This window comes from Heptranchias perlo, chromosome 15 (genome assembly GCF_035084215.1).
Source record: "Heptranchias perlo isolate sHepPer1 chromosome 15, sHepPer1.hap1, whole genome shotgun sequence".
Taxonomy (NCBI): Eukaryota; Metazoa; Chordata; class Chondrichthyes; order Hexanchiformes; family Hexanchidae; genus Heptranchias; species Heptranchias perlo.
Window position 1 is genome coordinate 15,523,324 of NC_090339.1, and position 21,172 is coordinate 15,544,495.

Genomic DNA, 21,172 nt, shown 5'->3' on the forward strand with positions numbered 1-21,172 from the left:
TGGTCAAAGAAGTAGGTTTTAAGGAAGATCTTAAAGGAGGAGAGAGAGGCAGAAAGGTTTAGGGAGAAAATGGGTTGGGCGAAGGAAATCAGGGATGTGCAAGAGGCCAGAACTGGAGGAAAACCGAGTTCTTGGAGGGTTGTAGGGCTGGAAGAGGTTAGAGGGTTTTCATGTAGTGATATGGAAGTATCTGTGTGTGAACACTGAGTGAAAGCAGGATCGGGTTGGCTGTGATGCCTCCATGCTCCCTCCATGGATATCGATGCTTATCAACGGTCACCATCTCAATTCCCGTGCTATAATGGCCATTCGGTCAAGGTACTAGAGGCTGTTGATGTCTGTGGAACTGGACCCCAGTATGAGTTGCTGCTTAAAGAAGAGAAGAGATAAGAGAGGGGGAAGTACAAAAAACAGGCGTTGGTCCACATACCTCACCTCAGCATGTGTAAATTGTTCAAGACTTTTTAGGTAAATTGGGGGGAAAAGATTTTAGTAATTTTGCCAGTTTAATGTTGAGCTGTGTTTTGGTTACAGCTAAAATCAATTTTGCTCCTTCTTGTTGTGAAACTTTCCATAGCTGAGGAGATATGCAGGAAAAGAGAAACATTTTCCAAAGCATTGAAAAGGGGGAAATATTTTAAGACCATAAGACCATAAGAGATAGGAGCAGGAGTAGGCCATTCGGCCTCTCGAGCCTGCTCCTCCATTCAATGAGATCATGGCTGATCTGATTTTTACCTCAACTCCACTTTCCCGCCTTTTCCCCATATCCTTTGACTCCCTTGCTGATCAAAAATGTGTCTAACTCAGCCTTGAATGTATTCAATGACTCAGCCTCCACAGCTTTTTGGGGTAAAGAATTCCAAAGATTCACGACCCTCTGGGAGAAGAAATTCCTCCTCATTTCCATCTTAAACGGGCAACCCCTTATTCTGAGACTATGCCCCCTAGTTTTAGACTCCCCATGAGGGGTAACATCCTCTCAGCATCTAACCTATCGAGTCCCCTCAGAATCTTGTATGTTTTAATAAGGTCTGCTCTCATTCTTCAAAACTCCAATGAGTATAGACCCAACCTGTTCAATCTTTCCTCATAAGACAACCCTTCCATACCCAGAATCAACCTAGTGAACCTTCTCTGATTTGCCTCCAATGCAAGTATGTCCTTTCTTAAATAAGAGCACCAGTACTCCAGGTGTGGTCTCACCAGCACTCTGTACAGTTGTAGCATGACATCCCTGCTTTTATACTCCATCCCCCTAGAAATAAAGGCCAATATTCCATTTGCCTTCCGGATTGCCTGCTGCACCTGTATGTTGACATTTTGTGTTTCATGTACGAGGACACCCAGATCCCTCTGTACCGCAGCATTTTGTAGTATTTCTCCATTCAAATAATATTTTGCTTTTTTATTTTCCTCCCAAAGTGGATGACTTCACATTTTCCCACATTATATTCCATCTGCCAAATTTTTGCCCATTCACTTAACCTGTCAATATCCCTTTGCAGACACTTTGTGTCCTCATCGCAACTTGCTTTTCCACCTATCTTTGTATCATCAGCAAATTTGGCCACAAGACACTCTTCCTTCATCCAAGTCATTGATATATATTGTAAATAGTTGAGGCCCCAGCACTGATCCCTGCGGCACCCCACTAGTTACAGATTGCCATTTTGAAAATGACCCTTTTATCCCGACTCTTTGTTTTTAGTTAGCCAATCTTCTATCCATTGCCAGTATATTACCCACAACACCATGAGTTCTTATCTTGTGCAGTAATCTTTTATGTGGCACCTTATCGAATGCCTTTTGGAAATCCAAATAAACTGCATCCATTGGTTCCCCTTTATCCACCCTGCCCGTTACTTCCTCAAAGAACTCTAATAAATTTGTCAGACATGATTTCCCCTTCATAAAACCATGTTGACTCTCCTTTATTGTATTATGAGTCTCCATATGTCCTGCCACTACTTTCTTATTAATGGATTCTAGCATTTTCCCAATGACAGATGTTAGGCTAACTGGTCTATAGTTAACTGCTTTCTGTCTCACTCCCTTCTTGAATAGAGGTGTTACATTTGCGGTTTTCCAATCCGCTGGGACCTTTCCAGAATCTAGTGAATTCTGGAAGATTACAACCAATGCATCCACTATCTCTGTAGCCACTTCCTTTAAGACCCTCGGATGCAAGCCATCAGATCCTGGGGACTTGTCAGACTTTAGACCCATTCGTTTACCTAGTACTTTTTCTCTAGTGATTGTTTTTAGTTCCTCCCTCCCCTTTGCTCCTTGATTTTTTTACTATTATTGGTATAGTATTAGTATTGGTGTATTAAAGGATGCAGCATTGGCTTGTGTTTGTTTTTCAGAGCCATGAATGTGAAGTTACTGGGAGAACAGTCGGCCCTGTTTTAAGAGTTCAAGGAATAATGTAATGGAATTGTGTTTATAACCATATAAGCATGTGCTAACTTGCATCGTGTACAGACGATGCATTCTTGATGTGCAACTGCAGCCAAAGAAAGTTGAAAGGGACCAGACTGCCCACCCCCACCCCACCCCAGTCCTTTCTATGGGTGCCGGATGAAGGAGGATACATCTGTCCTTGTGCTGCAAACTGGTCACTACTGCAGCCTTGACGACCGTTACGCGGAGACGTTCAGGGCTGAGGCTGTATGGCCGTGTCCTCCCTGTCGTAACTGAAGGAGGCCGTGCTATCACTGACGAGCAATCAGCCTAAACAAAAGCAAATCCTCCCTTCTCTTCACTTATGTTTCATTGAGGGTTAGGCTCTACATTTAAAGAGGCTTTGTTACAGTCTTTTGAGAGTTTCCCAGACAGGCTTGAACCAGCTCCTGGAAGAACCTTAGCTGTCACTCCAGTGAGGAAAACTAAGCAGCTTTGCCTGTCGCAGTTAAAGGTTTTCTCGTGCTTAACTTCTGAAGTGACTTTGTCAGTAACCTGGTAAACGTTAGAAGTACATAACCCAAGTTTGTAAGCAGAAGTGTGTGTATAATACACCTCCCTTGCCTCGGCATTGACTCCTTGCTGGTGTATGGTCCCCATGGTCACTGGTTGTCCCCTGGCACTTTGCTCGAGTGTCCATTATTGATACATGAGTCTCGACAGTAAGTATTTGCAGGCTATTCATCTGTAATGACATCACAGCCAAGTCCAAGCCTATCCTCATTCAACATTCATGCACATGCACTTCCAGTAGAGATTGCTGGATAGTGATCAGGAATGGGAGTCTGTGCCACTGTCTTTCATTCTCATCCATAACCAAAAGGGTTTAGACCCATTGCAATACATCAATCGCTACTCTGGCTTAGATCAGCTAACTCAGCACAGACCAGAAATGGTCTGTAAGCTCAGCTACTCTCAAGGGCATCAGGAGAAGCCCTACAAATGAGTAATTTCTAGTATTATAGAAAAAGCTACGTGGACTAACTCCACAAACTAGGTTCCAACTGTTTGTATCTCAGTTTAAACGTGGCCCAATTGACAAGCTGGCAGCTTGAGTTTTCGGAGCTGGATGTTCTGGGACCTGAGCTCGCCCAAAAGACATGTCTCCTTCCCTCATCCCTACCCACCTTACTTCAAAATAATGTTGACCACAACTCTTTAAACCTGACTAATGTAATCATGGCCCCAGTGCCTTAAGAACAGTGGAACAGAGCGGGTGAAGTTGCAGGTAAGAATGACAACCTTGTAATAATTTGGCACCTTGCGCCATTGTATGGCTGTCAAAGGGTTTTCCAGGAATCTTGTCATTACAGGGCTCATTATAATCCATAGCATCCTTTGTAAAAAAAAAAATCCGTGATGGTGTGTGTCTCTGAAAAGGGCATTTATTGAAAGTTATTTGCAAATGTTTTCATATTGAAAGAAAGAACAACGACGAAAAAACTTGCATTTATATAGCGCCTTTCAGGACCTCAAAGCCAATGAAGTACTTTTGAAGTGTAATCACTGTTGTAATGTAGGAAATGTGGCAGCCAATTTTCCCCACCAAGGTCCCACAAACAGCAATGAGATAAATGACCAGATAATCTGTTTTAGTGATGTTGGTAAAGAGGTAAATATTGGCAAGGACACTGGGGAGAACTCCCCTGCTCTTCCTCGAAATAGTGCCATGGAATCTTTTACGTCCACCTAAGAGGGCAGACAGGGCGTCGGTTTAACGTCTCATCTGAAAAACGGCACCTCCAACAGTGCAACACTCCCTCAGTATTGCACTGAAGTGTCAGCCTGGATTATGTGCACAAATCTCTCACGTGGGGCTTGAACCCACAACCTTCTGACTCAGAGGCGAGAGTGCTACCACTGAGCCATGGCTGGCAAATGTCTTCATATTGCTTGAAACACAATGATGCAAATCACAATACTGCATCATTGTCTTGCTTGAACTATTGCCTTGCTTGTGAGTGACACCACTGTGATAAATTCTGACTTTGACTTCTTCAGACATGCAGACAGTGTGGTTTAAATGAGCAGTCCATTATGTAGCTGAAATTCATTTGCTCTCACTGTTAACTGCAATACGCAGATTGCAGACTAGGAGTTGCAGATAGCAAGCATTCTTAATATGTTGGATAGCAGGGGGAAACCAATTGCTAAACTTTCATCCATCTGAACTGTGCCCAGAAAGCTCAATTGAGCCATGTTATGTTATAACATCATTTCCTGCAGTTGAATGTGGTGTAATAATCCGTCCTATTTTCACTGCACATTACATAGAATTTACAGCACAGAAACAGGCCATTTGGCTCCAACAGGTCAATGCCGGTGTTTATGCTCCAGACGAGCCTCCTCCCTCCCTACTTCATGTAACTCATGGTCTAACTATTGTACCCATGTGCCTGCTGCCCTTGTCCTTCTAGGTGGTAGAGGTTGCAGATTTGGGAGGTGCTGTCGAAGAAGCCTTGGCAAGTTGCTGCAGTGCATCCTGTAGATGGTACACCCTGCAGTCACGGTGCGCTGGTGGTGAAGGGAGTGAATGTTTAGGGTGGTGGATAGGGTGCCAATCAAGCGGGCTGCATTGTCCTAGATGGTATTGAGCTTCTTGAGTGTTGGAGCTGCACTCATCCAGGCAAGTGGAGAGTATTCCATCACACTCCTGACTTGTACCTTGTAGATGGTGGAAAGGCTTTGGAGAGTCAGGAGGTGAGTGACTTGCCACAGAATGCCCAGCCTCTGACCTGCTCTTGTAGCCACAATATTTATGTGGCTGGTCCAGTTAAGAGGTCAGTGGTGACCTCCAGGATGTTAATGGTGGGGGTTCGGCAATGGTAATACCGTTAAATGTCAAGGGGAGGTGGTTAGACTCTCTCTTGTTGGAGATGGTCATTGCCTGGCACTTGTCTGGCACAAATGTTACTTGCCACTTATCAGCCCAAGCCTGGATGTTATCCAGGTCTTGCCGCATGCGGGCTCAGACTGCTTCATTATCTGAGGGGTTGTGAATGGAACTGAACACTCTGCAATCACCAGTGAACATCCCCATTTCTGACCTTATGATGGAGGGAAGGTCATTGATGAAGCAGCTGAAGATGGTTGGGCCTAGGACACTGCCCTGAGGAACTCCTGCAGCAATGTCCTGGGGCTGAGATGATTGGCCTCCAACAACCACTACCATCTTCCTTTGTGCTAGGTGTGACTCCAGCCACTGGAGAGATTTCCCCTGATTCCCATTGACTTCAATTTTACTAGGGCTCCTGGGTGCCACATGCAATATTAAGCATGACCACAGATGTGACATGTTGCGATGAGCATACTGAGGTGCTGAAAATGGCACGGCATGTTAATATCAATCCATATTGTGTGTGCTGAATGTTGAAGTTCTGTCACCAGATGTTTGTCGGGTGCCAGTTTCGGCGTCCCCGACGGACAGGCACTCGAGGGTTCGGCTGAGCTCCAGCGCCTCCTGCTCCGTGTCTGTGAGGATGACGATTTGTTGCGGCCCCCCTCCGGTCCTCGCTCTCTCCCGTGCATTCTGAGCTCTCTTCTATAAGGGGAGAAAGTACAGACGCGTGAGTGAGTGATGGTGACGTGGCCAACCGATGAATGCATTGGTTTGGGTGCAGCTGACCGTGAAAGCGATGCATGAGAGGGTGCGTATGAGACAGAGCCATGACATTGTATGAGGATTGGGTTGAGTGGTAGTGGTGGGGTGACTAATGGGGAGGTGAGGAAGTGCAGGTAAGTTGAGGATGAGCCTGAAGTGGGTGTGAGGAGTGATGTGATAGAGTAATGTTGGCAGTGCAGAATGAGTTGGCGGGATGGGGCGGTGATGTGGAAGACGGAATGTAGGAGAATCAGTAAGTATACTCACTTTGGCTGACCTAGTTAGGTCATTGAAGTGTTTCCTGCACTGGATCCAGGTGCGGGAGATGTTGCTGCTGCTGGTGACCTCCTCTGTCACCTCGAGCCAGGCCTTCTTGGTGGCAGAGGTAGGCCACTTCCTCCTGTCTGCCGGGTAAAAGAGATCCCTCCTCCTCCTCCTCCTCCTCCTCCTCCTCCTCCTCAACCCATCCAGTAGCACCTGGAGTGAGGCATCGTTGAATTTTGGAGCAGCCTTGCCCCTGTGCTGCTTCATTGTGGTGTGTGGGTTTTTGCTCCATGAGAAGCCATTGGAGGACTGCCCCATTAAACAGAGCTCCTCCAGCTGACAGCCTGTGATGCGGGTGCGCAGTCCGCCCGCTGCCCAGTTTTCGGACGGCAAACCCGGAAGCCACGTTAAGTGGCTCCAATTGACTCGCGATCGCGTGCGAAACACATTTTTTATTGGGCGGGTAACCCACGCACCCAATCACCCCCCCTGCTGCCATCCCGTCTCCACCCTAAAATCGGGGCCAATCTGTCTGTCTGCCCTTCCAACGCTCCTTAAAGATAGATGGCATCTCCCTTTCCCAATGGCATCGTGAATGGTGTGACACTGAGCCAGAAACATACACGGAAGGTTTTAAGTTTGATACCTGATTCTGTGCTAAGATTATTTTTGAAAGGAGGGAGGGGAAACGGACAGTACTCATTTTGAATTTGCTACATTATTAACTACACTGCTGTCACTAACAGATCCAGCATGATCTACGTACTGGAGCAGAGGACCCGGAAGGAGCCAGGTCTTAGTGGCCTGGAAGAAGCTGACCATATAATCCACTTTTATATTGCTGCTGTTCCAGGACAAACTGGTTCTACGAGTCTGCTGCTGAGATAAGGGAGCTGGATTTAGCAGGATCTTTGCTGGGAGCCAGTTTATAGACCTAGGTCTCCCAGAATCCAAACTTAAAGCTGCTTTTCTATTAGTAAACAATTTTCTATTAGTGGCAGTGGGGTGTTTACACACTTAGTTCCTGGTCTCGTAACCAGTGGCAACCCAAATGTAAACTTGCGTCTAATCTAGAGGACGTGAGTTCAAATCCCACCATGGCAGTTTGAGAATTTGAATTCAATAATAAAAAGCTGGTATCAGTAAAAGTGACCATGAAATTATCAGATTGTTGTGAACACATAACTGATTCACTAATGTTCTTCAGGGAAGGAAACCTACCATCCTTACCCAGTCTGGCCAATATGTGACTCCAGTCCCACAACAACATGGTTGACTCATAACTGCTCTCTGAAGTGGCCTCGCAAGCCCTTCAGTTGTGCTTGGGATGGGCAATAAATGCCTGTAGTGAGCAGCACAGTCTGTGACAGCAGCAGCCTCTTCCTGTAGTGAGCAGCACTGACTCACAGCTGTGTGGCCTCAGGCTTTCACCTCATAACACGGCAGCCTTTTTTTGCTGCTATTCAAATGCCAGCTCCACTGCTGCTTCTTTGGTTAAGTTGGGTTGTCCTGTCGAAACATCTGTAAATGTCGAGGTGATGGGAGGATGGCTTCCTGGTGAAATTCACAGGTTACTGGAAAGGGGGTGGTAGAGTGGTGATGCTTTACAGGAGTTTCCTCAAGTGATGTTGAATTCACTTCGCATTGGGCCTGAGTTGACTTGATTTGTGCTAGGCCTTCAGGACGGCTGACTTAGAGATTTACAAATCTTTTGCTGGTTGGGTTTTTTTGTGTGGGCAAGTTGAGGTACTTATTTTTCCGTAACAATGATGGGTCAATCTATGTGTCACTCAGTACTTGCTCTGTGTGGCCTTGCAGTATTAATTTTCCCCCACTGTTGTGAGGAAATGAGACACGTGTGTGCATGCATCGAATGATGAACATTCGAGTGAGGTGAGGTCAGTTGTAAACCAACAAACTTTTTTTTTATACCTGATAAATGAGCAAACAGAAGGAGGCTCCCGGGGAATTTCCATCTCTTTGATAACACTTTTTTTATTCATTCATGGGATGTGGGCGTCGCTGGCAAGGCCAGCATTAATTGCCCTCGAGAAGGTGGTGGTGAGCCGCCTTCTTGAACCGCTGCAGTCCGTGTGGTGAAGGTTCTCCCACAGTGCTGTTAGGAAGGGAGTTCCAGGATTTTGACCCAGCGACGATGAAGGAATGGTGATATATTTCCAAGTCGGGATGTTGTGTGACTTGGAGGGGAATGTGCAGGTGGTGTTGTTCCCATTTACCTGCTGCCCTTGTCCTTCTAGGTGGTAGAGGTTGCGGGTTTGGGAGGTGCTGTCGAAGAAGCCTTGGCGAGTTGTTGTAGTGCATCGTGTGGATGGTACACACTGCAGCCACTGTGCGCCGGTGGTGGAGGGAGTGAATGTTTAGGGTGGTGGATGGGGTGCCAATCTTGATAACAAAGCACATCGTGTTATCCCAGTTGACGAGCAATAAACTCATTTTACTCATTAACAAATCTATGAAATCACTAAATTTAGGAAGAGGGTTCTCTCTCCCTATGTCTGACTTCCACTCTGGATTTCCCAGACTGACTGGAGGGGTAATTTTGACTTTGGGCGACAGTATAAAATGGGCCAAATTGGATCAGCCGCCCGTTATACTTCTCTGAAGTCAATGGAAATGAAAATCAGGAGAGATGTGTAACGGGCGGCTGATCCGATATCGCCTGTTTTACACTATCGCTCACAGTCAAAATTACTCCACTGACTTTCAAGCAGACAGAAAGACTTGAGTTTTGACCCTCCCCCAGCACTCTGTGCTCTGGGATTGGCCAATTGAGCTGTCAATTAAATTACCCTGCTGGATGTGGGCTCCTGGAAGCAGTTTACTGCTGGGCTCATATGAATGAAGTCATTCCAGCGAATTATGTATGAATGTTTACTGGAATGTCTTAATGAACCTCATTGCCTCAAACTGATCTGATATGTGGCCAAACAGTCAAAAAAATCTGAAAAGTGACAATGGTGAAGGAATTTTAAAAAGCTAATAGAATGTGCAATATAACAACAACAGCTTGCATTTATATCACACCTTTAATTTAGTAAAACGTCCCAAAGTGTATCACAGGAGTGTTATCAAACAAAATTTCACACCGAGCCACAGAAGGAGATATTAGGACAGGTGTCCTCCTCACAGCTTACTTTCCCACCTAGCTTTGTATCGTCAGCAAACTTGGATACATTACACTCGGTCCCCTCATCTAAGTCATTGATATAGATTGTAAATAGCTGAGGTCCGAGCACTGATCCTTGCAGCACCCCACTGGTTACAGCCTGCCAACCTGAAAATGACCCCTTTATTCCTACTCTCTGGTTTCTGCCCGTCAGCCAAGTAACGTAATAAAACATTCCAAGGCGCTTCACTGGAGCAATTTTCAAACAAAATTTAACACTGAGTCAAGTAAGGAGATATTCGATCAAAGAGGTAGGTTATAAGAAGCGTCTTAAAGGAGGAGAGAGAGGTAGAGGGGTTTAGGGAGAGAATTCCAGAGCTTAGGGCCTAGGCAGCTGAAGGCAAGGCTGCCAATGGTGGAGCGATTAAAATCGGGGATGCACAAGAGGCCAGAATTGAAGGAATGCAGAATAGTAGAGTACAAGTCTTCAGAGATTGCACTGAGGTTTTACAATCCACTGGTCAGACCACACTTGGAGTAGAGTGTTCTGTTCTGGAGACCATAAAATCCAGGCATAGGGGAGGGGATGAAAGAAGAGCAAACCAGACTGATCCCAAATGTATAGGAGATGAAGAAAAATGAGAGCAATTCACTCTATAACGTGAGAAACATGGGGATAGAATTCCTGTGGGGCAGAAACCCTGCTTAACTGTGGCATTGGCTGTTTGTTTTTCTCCGGGGTTTACGAACATATGAATATACGAAATTGACGGACAGGAAAAGACTAGCTGGTCGTCCATTAAGCCTGCCCCACACCGTGATGGCCAGACTATCATGACTAAACCCCCCCCCCCCCGGCCCACAGCTATGTAATCTCCTGGGAGAGGCAAAAAACAGAAAAAAACCAAGGCTAATAAGGGAAAAAATACTCTGTATATTCGTATGTTCCCTGCAAATGATTCTGTGTTGGCCCAGAACATGCATAACACGACATTTATCTAAATTAAACACCATTTGCCAATGTGTGGCCCACCCCCCCAGCACATCTAAATTTTTTTAGATTGGATTGCACTCCTCTACCATCTAACCCTTGCACAGATTTTGGTGTCATCTGCATCTTACCATACTCCCAACACCACTGTCCAGGTCATTAATAAAGACTGTGGAGAGTAGCGGGCCTAGGACCGATCCCTGGGGGACACCACTAGTAACATGTCTCCAGGCTGAACCACATCTGTTAACTACAACTTTTTGGCTGCGGAATTGGAGCCAATTCCTAATCCAGATCTTCTGATCTTTTGCTGAAGTCGTGAGAACACTCAGAAATTACTGGAGAGGGAGCATGAAGGGGGACCACAATACGTATATAAAATATTAAATGGTTATAGATAGGGTAAACCAGGAGAGCTGGGCCAGAGAACACACATTTAAAATCTAGTATAAAGTCAATTTGAACCGATAGTAGGATGCACCTCTTTACTCAGAAGGTAATAAATGTCTGGGATAATGTTCCAGGATATTGGAGCCATTCTCAGATGCAGCTGGATAATATAACAGGAGAATTAGGGTGTTAGAGAGACGGGGTTCAGTTGGCTGAATGACCCTTTCCCATCCTTGATTTTTCTTATATTCCTAAATAGTGAGATTTCCTTCAATGCATCAAAATAAACCAGTTCAGATACAGTTCAGTAATATTCCTTCCTCCTCCCCCCAACGTAGCTTTGTCCCTCGTGAAGAGGTGGATGGAGGATGCCGTAGTTAAGTGCCCATTGCGAATTTGCCAATTCTTCTGAGCCACGGTGTATGGAAGGATTATGTTAATTTTCTGTCTGAAACCTTGCCAGTAATATTTAACAACTACCTTTTTTGTAAAGCAGCTCTTGTTAACCGATGTAGAAATGACATAGTAATGTTTCAAGTGACTGTTATTGAACTCCGTCTAAAGTGTGTTACTTGTTAATGTGTGTATGCACTTTATGGATGGGTGGGTATATGTGTCCCTGAAGGTTTTCACCTTGTTCATTATTCAAGTCCTCGGAATCTGATGATGAAATTTAAAAAGACAATGTCATCTAGCAAAGTGTTGTAGAATCATAGAATCGTACAGCACAGAAGGAGGCCATTTGGCCCATCGTGCTATCCAATTAGTTCTACTCCCCTGCTCTTTCCCCATAGCCCTGCAAATGTTTCCTTTTCAAATGTTTATCCAATTCCCTTTTGAAAGTTACTATTGAATCTGCTTCCACCACCATCTCAGGCAGTGCATTCCAGATCATAACTCGCTGTGTAAAAAAAAATTCTCCTCATCTCCCCCTCCCCCGGTTCTTTTGCCAATTACCTTAAATCTGTGTCCTTTGGTTACCGACCCTTCTGCCAGTGGAAACAGTTTCTCCTTATTTACTCTTTCAAAATCCCTCATAATATCTCGTATGTTGTATACAAGTAAGGGGAGGCTTGACATAGCATTTACTCAGTGAGTAATCTGGGTGCACTGAGGCGACTTAGTGGCACTTTCAACCTGATGTCCAATCAGTCCTCTATTTGTCTGGCTACAATTATTTGTTGCAGCAGATGCAGTGTTGGCTGCATTGTAAACCTGTCTCAGAGCCAGCACAAAGTGTCAACTAAATTTTTGGAGCGGGCTATTTGTGACTTTATCTGCCTGAGAACTCCCCAGTACAGTAACGACACCTTTTTAACATCATGCCAGATTGCAAGAAAAGAAGAGGCTTCAATAAAAACATCAGGGACTCAAGTGTGTACAATTACAAGACCACCGGGGATTGGACTCCTCTCCCCACATGACCTCCCCTTGTTGGAGACAACCAGAGATCAGGTGAATACAGCATCTCGCATTTTTAAAGTGCTTCTCACATCTAAGAAACAGCTCAGCACTTAACATGGTGGCACTGTGTTGTAAAAAAGGAGGAAATTTAGAGGAAGAGAAGGAACAGAAGGTAGGATCAAAGTGAAATATTTTTAGGAAGACTTTGAAGATGGTGCTGGAGGGATGACAGCAAAGTAGTTCTGGGTGAGAATTAGTTCTCCCACACTGCGTTGCAGGAAGGGGAAAAAGCAAGTAATTCTAGATCTTTTCAACAGACCATGGGAGTCTTGAGGGGTGTATGTGTGAACATGTGTAGCAGGCTACACAGCCAGTGGGTGCTTCATGTGCTTTTTTTTAGCCCACAAGTAAAATTGTGAAACCTTTTAAAGAAGTGCGCTCTCCTGTGAGTGAAAGCATTAACTACTTCTCTATCATTTTGTTTAGTTGTGTGTGTGTTTTTTTTAAAGTAGATCCGGTCACAACAAATCTTATGACCTTAAAAGGCAATGCGTACTGGAAATTCTCCCACTCCTGATGATGTCAGTGAAGACTGGGAGTGTCCTTTCCAGATGAAAAGAGCTGGAATTTGTTATGTTTGGGAGTCTGGCTTTTCTGTGACTCAGCAGGGAATGGAACAAATATCGCAGGGTGAATTCACCCACAAAGGGAAAGTGCTGCAGTGAGCAGCATGGGCAGAAGGTTGAGGGATGCTGTCAAGAGGAGGAGGGGGTTTGAGAAGTTCAGGCAGTGGGCCTGAAATGCATTGCAACTGGTAAGACATTTACATCCCTTGTACAAACATCATAATTATATTCAAGAAGCCTGACTTACTACTCTGTTTGCGACTCATAATGTTGTTTTAGTTGGGTGTTTAAAAAAAATGATCTAGTTGGAGAGACCTTGTTTAAAAGAATGTGTTTTAATTGGAGTCATTTGAAAATTATGAAATACAATTTGTTTTTAGTGCAGGTTTCACTGTTTTACAAAATAAAATGGGAAAAGTGGTGTAAAAACAATTGATGTTTTTGCTGATGGCCTTATCAGGGGAAGTGACTGAGAAGAGCTATTGCATCTGCTAGTGCGGAGGAAATGAATTACTGTTGGTCGAGATACAGGCACTAATTTAGGGTGCATTGAACCACCTATGTTAACTGGCTCAGTTGCACCTTTTGAGCTGAGTAACTCCTGTCAACTCTCTCGCCCAATTCCCCACCACCCCCCCAAATTTATTATTACGTTCAGTATAACAAAAAAATTAGGTAAAATCAATAAACTGTACTCTAGCAACGAGTTGATTGCTTTCATGAGGCAAGAAAAATCAATTTTCTAATTTCAACAAAAAAAGGGCGGAGGTGGTAAAACAGATTATCTGGTCATTATCTCATTGCTGTTTGTGGGACCTTGCTGTGTGCAAATTGGCTGCCACGTTTCCCACATTACAACAGTGACTACCCTTCAAAAGTACTTCATTGGCTGTAAAGCACTTTGGGACATCCTGAGGTTGTGAAAGGTGCTATGTAAATGCAAGTCCTCTTTAAGTAAAATCAACACATTGAGGGGGATAGATGATGTTAAAATCAGTTGTTCTTTGCAACTCTTTTAAAGATAATAGCGAGACTTTCATTTCAGTGTGGAAGGGAAGAGAAAAAAATGCAACTGAAGGCAAATGAAGTGCAGAAGTTGAAAAGCTACTCGGAATGACCTCGCTGCTCCTTAAGTACAGTTTGTCGCTGCTACCTTTTGGAAGAACTAGAAGTGCTTTGGCCATGTATGTTAAGTATAGACTGAACTTCTCGTCATAGTTATGGGCTTGCCCATTTCTTAAAGCAGTTTAATTAAGTGGTGCGGTAGGTTGGTTGCTCAAGTTTGCTGTTATGTGCCTATATCAGAGGGCTGCTGGTAGATGCCCATGGGGTGGGTTTCCGTCTGCCCTTTTCACTGGGGAAAATGTAAAAAAAACAAGTGGAGAAACTAAAATTTGGAAACATATAATTGAGCAATCTGTGAATAATCCAGTGTAATCGGTGGTTTTACAATTCCAGCTTAAAAACAAACTGGTGAAATTATTCAGTGTGTGTGAAAGATTCAAATGTAAACATGAGTTCAAAAGTTAGCAAATTAGTAGTAAGGAAGGAAATTAAGAGAACTTTTTCACCCAATAGAGTAATAGCCCGGTGAAATAAGTTGGCAGGGAAAGCAGCTGAAGAGGCAGTTGGATGCTTTCTTGCGAGAAGGAGCAGGGATACGGAGGGGATCCAGGCAGGTGGAGTTGATGTACCTTAAAGGGATGGGCTTCTTGAGTTTAATAGTCTTTTTCCTGTTGCTAAAATTGTGACAGTAGGATTAAAATCAGATTAGTGGTGGGAGTGAGCAGGCCCTCCTCTTGAAATGAATAGAAAGAAACAGGTTATAACTTGCAGTAGACAAGTAAGTGGTATAATAATGTCAAGCACTCCACGGACTGGTTCAGTGCCGGAGGCAGTGTGGGATGCCAGAAGACTACTGAAGCAAGTTGCTGTAGTGATGAAATTTTGTGAGCCTGCAACTGCATAATGCACACTTCTGCATTTCAGTAAGTTTCTGTTCCTTGACATTCTTATATGTTTTATGAGGTTCCAACCCCCCACCTCCCTCCCCAGTGGCTGAGTTTCATTGGTTGGTATAGTGTTAAGCTGTCTAATTTACAAGATTTAGATTTACAAGAATGATAGGTATAACCTCTCTGTTCTGTTATCAGGAAAGACTGAACAGACTGGGGCTCTTTTCTCTAGAAAAGAGAAGGCTGAGGGGTGACCTGAGGGAGGTCTTTAAAATTATGAAGGGGTTTGATAGGATAGACATCGAGAAGATGTTTCCACTTGTGGGGGAGTCCAAAATTAGGGATCATAAATATAAGATAGTCACTAATAAATCCAATAGGGAATTCAGGAGAAACTTCTTTTCTCAGAGAGTGGTTAGAACGTGGAACTTGCTACCACGTGAAGTAGTCGAGGCGAATAGCTTAGATGCATTTAAAGGGAAGCTAGGTAAATACATGAGGGAGAAAGGAATCAAAGGATGTGCTGATAGGGTTAGATGAAGTAGAATGGGAGGAGGCTCGTGGAGTATAAACACTGGCATGGACCATTTGGGATGAATGTGGGATCTAGGCTGTTTAATGGCTGGAGATAGCAGTGTCCATTAACTAGATGTTTTGTATTCTGCCCTGCCCTAATTTCCAAGAGACAGTACTGTTTCACTTTGGGTAGCTGACACTGTCATTGCAGTAAATGTTTATTTGCATACAGCAATGAATATAACAGGTTTGAAAGTCAACAAATGCAGAAAAATACAGCATCTGGTGACCTTGTGGAGCCACTGGGATCTCCTCATGGGCCCCCTAGAGTCTGGGGGCTAAAATTTGAAAATGTTTGGCAAATCCTGTACATTGAAGGTGACTGGAATATCACTCTTGCTTTTGTTAAGAAAGTTAAATAAAATGTCTAGGTCCAATTGCACAGGGCGCCACCAGCACTGAAAAAATAGGAAAGAAAACAAGATAAATCAAATAGCTGTTAGTTGGTGTTTACTTTAAAAATCTGTAGATCATAGAAAGAAGAGAAGATTGGGAGAGGCTACGAATTGTGAAAGAATAAGTTGAAGCAGATGATGGTGCAATGAGTCTTGATTTCAACATAATTTCTGTAAAATGCAATGTCAGGCGACACTTTCATACTATGCCCAGCTGAACTGTGAAAACGATGCGGTAATACAATTGTATATTTTAGTCTATCCAAGCTTGAATAGTGTTTGAGGATAATATAACATTATGCTGGAGGTAATAATGCCAATGGTGTGGGAGCAATTTGAGATTTTAAGTTAAAAGTGTGCTCGCTTTAAAGACCATTGTCTTTAGGCCAGTTTTTTTCTCCTGGTATATAATGGTACTAAAACGGTAAATAAAACCTGGTGACAACATTGTAATGGGAGTCAACTAGTCCATTGGTTATCTCCATAGGAACATGGCCAAAAGCCAATGCAAACTTTTGCTCCTCTCTAGTTGTGTTTATGATCTAGTGTAGAAATCCTCTTGAATACAATTTATGGTTTAAGACACATTTTCTTCTGTTTAATATATCATTCCCCATAATTTTTTCACTTTAATTAAACCTCTTTCTCCATTTCTTTTTTTTAAAGTTATTTTTGCCCTTTGAGGATTCCTCCCTCTGTGTGGTGTTCAGTTCAGCTGTCTGGGCCCTAACCTCTGGAATTCCCTCCCTAAACCTCTTCGCCTACCTCTCCTCCTTTAAAACGCTACTTCAAACCTACCTCTTTGACCAAGCGTTTGGTGACCTGTTCCAATATCTCCTTCTTTGGCTCGGCGTCAATTTTTGTCTGTTTACGCACCTGTGACGTGCCTTGGGACGTTTTGCTATGTTAAAGGTGCTATATAAATGCAAGTTGTTGTGGTTGGATGCTGCCAAACTTTTCCTGTAACACTCAAACCAATGGTCGGGGAGTTTGAGACTGGCCTGGGTTGACTTAATGTCTGATTTTTATGGTCTATCTTGCTGATCCTGTGTCAAAAGTCTCATTCCCTCCAGTCAGTATTTTTCCCCTTTTACTCCATCTACCCCCTCTCTGGAATGGACAAGGAACACATAGTGTGAAGATGGTACAAATCAAACTCCTACCACCTTGCAATGAAGAACGCAAGTCAACCTAGTCCGAACCCGTGAAGCATAGGCTGATTTCCAATTATCTTTCCTCCTTGTATCAGAAATTCCTGGTACAATAGTCAGCTACAGCAAATGCACAGAGTTGGCGCACTGACAAACTGATTCAGAAGTGGTTTCTAACTAGGAAGAGAAATAAAGAAGCTGTGAAGAAATGTCCTTCTGCCAGAAGTCAGTAACAATCTGGAGATGTAGGTGTGGGTATATCCGATCCTCATTTGGTTTTACTGATAATCTATGTTCATGTGCAGTGCTAGGTGTGTTGCAGTGCAGTGGTATTTTTTCCCCTACAGCTACTTTTGCTTTGTTTCTGATACACACAACCCCTTGCATCTAATCCCCAGAGTCTCCTGTAGTCAAGCAACAATTAAACTATTCCGTCAACATTGAAATCCAAGTGGAGGGCCAGTCTAGTTGCTATTGTATTCTTTTATGGCAGGTTTCGGGAGTCTGGTATTGAGAATGTTCTCATCATCCATGCTGTTCGAAGAAATAAAAGAAAGAACTTGCATTTATATTGCACCTTTCCTGACCTCAGAACATCCCAAAGCGTTTCACAGCAAATTTTTGAAGTGAAGTCACCATGTAATGTAGAAAATGCGGCAGCCAGTTTGCGCACATCAAGCAACAAACAGCAACAACGACAACTTGCATTTATATAGTGCCTTTAAAACATAAGAGCATAAGAATTAGGAGCAAGAGTAAGCCATATGGCCTTTTAAGCCTGCTCCACCATTCAATAAGATCGTGGCTGATCTTCTACCTCAACTCCACTTTCCTGCCTAACCTCACATTCCTTGATTCCCTTGGTGTCCAAAAATCTATCGATTTCAGTTTTGAATATGTTCAATGACTGAGCACCCATAGCCCTCTGGGTAGAAAATTCCAAAGATTCACAACCCTCTGAATGAAGAATTTTTTCTTCACCTCATTTCTAAATGGCTGACCCCTTATCATGAGACTATGGCCCCTAGTTTTAGACTCTCCAGGCTGGGGAAACAGCTTCTCAGCATCAACCCCATCAAGCCCTCTAAAATTTTATACATTTCAATGAGATCACCTCTCATTCTTCTAAACTCCAGAGAATATAGGCCCATTCTACTCCATCTTTCCTCATAAGACAACCCTCTCATCCCAGGAATCAATCTAGTGAACCTTTGTTGCACCCCCTGTAAGGCATACCCTTCCTCAGGTAAGGAGACCAAAACAGTACACAGTATTCCAGGTGTGGTCTGACCAAAGCCCTATATAATTGCAGCAAGACTTCCTTACTTTTATACTCCAACCGCCTTGCAATAAAGGCCAACATACCATTTGCTTTCCTAATTGCTTGCCGCACCTTTATGTTAACTTTCTGTGATTCGTGTACAAGGATACCCAAATCCCTCCAAGTACTAACGTTTACTAGTCTCTCGCCTTTTTAAAAATTATTTTGTTTTTCTATTCTTCCTATCAAAGTGGATAATTTTACATTATACTCCATCTGCCACCTTTTTGCCCACTCACTTAACCTGCCTATATCCCTTTGTAGTCTCTTTGCATTTTCCTCACCGCTTACTTTCCCATCTAGCCTTGTATTGTCAGCAAACTTGGGTACATTGCACCCGGTCTCCTCATCTAAGTCATTGATATAGATTGTAAATCGCTAAGGCCCCAGCACTGATCCTTGCGGCACCCCACTAGTTATAGCCTGCCAACCTGAAAATCTCCTGTTTATTCCTACTCTCTGGTTTCTGATGTTAACCAAGTAATGTAGTAAAACATCCCAAGGTGCTTCACAGGAGCGATTATCAAACAAAATTTGACACCGAGCCACATAAGGAGATATTAGGACAGATGACCAAAAGCTTGGTCAAAGAGGTAGGTTTTAAGGAGTGTCTAAAGAGGGGAGAGAGAGCTAGAGAGGCAGAGAAGATTAGGGAGGGAATTCCAGAGCTTAGGGCCTAGGCAGCTGGAGGCATGGCCGCCAATGGTGGGGCAATTAAAATCGGGGATGCGCAAGATGCCAGAATTGGAGGACTGCAGAGATTTCGGAGGGTTGTAGGGGTGGAGGAGGTTACTGAGATAGGGAGGGGTGAGGCCATGGAATAACTTTATAGGCCTCTATTAGATCACCCCTCAAGCCTTCTCTCTTCTAGAGGAAAGAGTCTCAGTAATAACTATCAGGAAAGACTATCGTTATGATTGAAGTTCCTGACACTCCCCCCAGCAATGAGATAATGATCAGATAAGCCCTTTTAGTGAAATTAGTTTTCCCCATAGCCCAGCAGCAGACACACAAACCCAATTTTATGAGTCTGTGGCTGGATTACAGAAATTGGATTTACCGGTGTATATGACTGGAGCTGGCTCACAGATGTTGGACTTGCAGGTGCCGAATAAGAAGAACAGTACAGACACAGCTTGTGTGTTTCCTGCCAGGACTATTCACAATCATTCTCCTTACATGAGAGTATATCGTCCTATGATGGCATACTTTTAAAATCCATTTCCCCGTCCCTTGCAGGTTTTTCGGGGTGCGGGATGTGGGGGGGGGGGAACAGTCCACACACCACCCGAGGCTATGTGTGGACTCACCAGTCCCATTATTGGCCAGTCGTCAGGAGCCCAGTGGTGGAGATATTCTGTCCATTCTGCTCCAAAAGATACCCGGTCTACCCTGGTCTCCTCCCTGTGTGGAGCACCCGAGATCGAGAGCCCAGTGAAGTGGGGGATTGAATATTGAAACAAAGTCCTTTTAACTCCCTGGTGTTGTTTGCTTCACCTCTGTAATTGCATTTTGAATTTGATTGCTTTTAAGAGCTGGAAGGAGTTTGACGGACCTGGTACAAGAGTTTCACGTTTCCCGGCCCTAACCGTCTCAGTTTCACCATGGATGTCCAGTCCCTCTACATCTCCATCCCCCACCAGGGCAGCCTGCAGGCCCTCCGCTTCTTCCTTAAATGGTGGACCAACCAGTCCCCATCCACCACCACTCTCCGTTTGGCTGAACTTGTTCTTACATTGAACAAGTTCTCTTTCGTCTCCAATTACTCCCTCCAAATAAAAGGTGTTGCTATGGGAACCCGTATGGGTCCCAGCTATGCCTGCCTTTTTGTGGGATACGTGGAACATTTCCTTGTTCCAGTCCTACTCAGGTCCCCTCCTTCACCTCTTTTCCCGGTACATTGATGACTGTATCGGTGCCGTTTCCTGCTCTCGTCCCGAACTGGAAAATTTCATCTACTTTGCTTCCAATTTCCACCCTTCCCTCTCCTTCACGTGCTCCTTCCTCGACTTCTCTATCTCCATTTCTGGGGATAGGCTGTCAACCATTAACTACTATAAGGCCACCATCTCCCATAGCTACCTTGATTACACTTCCTCCCACCCCGCTTCCTGTAAGGACTGTATTCCATTCTCTCAGTTTCTCCGTCTCCATAGCATCTGTTCTGATGATCCCACCTTCCACGCCAGTGCTTCCGATATGTCTTCCTTTTTCCTCAACCGAGGATTCCCCTCCACTGTGGTTGATAGGGCCCTCGACTGTGTCCGTCCTATATCCCAAACTTCTGCCCTCACCCCTTCCCCTCCCTCCCAGAACCACAATGGGGTCCCCCTTGTCCTCACCTTCCTCCTCACCAGCCTCCACATTCAACGTATCATCCTCCGCCCTTTCCTCCATCTCCAGCGCGACGCCACCACCAAACACATCTTCTCCTCTCCTCCCCCTTCAGCATTCTGAAGGGACCGTTTCCTCTGTGACACCTGATCTACTCTTCCATCACCCCCAACAACAACTCTCCTCCCCACGGCACCTTCCTGTGCAAGCGCAGGAGATGCAACTCCTGCCCCCTCACCTCCTCCCTTCCCACCGTCCAGGGCCTCAAACACTCCTTCCAGGTGAAACAGCGGTTTACTTGTACTTCTTTCAATTTAGGATACTGTATTCCCCGCTCATGATGCGGTCTCCTCTACACTGGGGAGACCAAACGCAGACTGGGTGATCGTTTTGCTGAACATCCCCGCTCAGTCTGCAAACATGACCCTGACCTTCTGGTCATTTGCCATTTTAATTCTCTGCTCCACTTTCACTCTGACCTCTGTCCTCGGCCTCCTAGATTGGTCCAAGGAAGCTCGAGGAACAGCACCTCATCTTTTGTTTAGGCACTTTACAACCTTCCGGACTCATT

General features: G+C 44.4%; 1 protein-coding gene across 4 annotated transcripts in view; it reads left to right on the top strand.

Moving 5' to 3' along the window:
• Nucleotides 1–21,172, top strand: part of elf1 (E74-like ETS transcription factor 1) — a 225,288-nt gene that overhangs the window by 29,828 nt on the left and 174,288 nt on the right. The window contains exon 2 of one of the 4 annotated variants that reach the window (XM_067996872.1): nucleotides 12,169–12,294. The exons of 2 other annotated variants lie outside the window; for them this stretch is intronic. The gene's annotated coding sequence lies outside the window, so the exon portion shown is untranslated. Of the gene's footprint in view, nucleotides 1–12,168; nucleotides 12,295–12,929; nucleotides 13,058–21,172 lie in introns of those variants that run through there. One more of the 4 variants, XM_067996875.1, reaches the window with a different exon arrangement.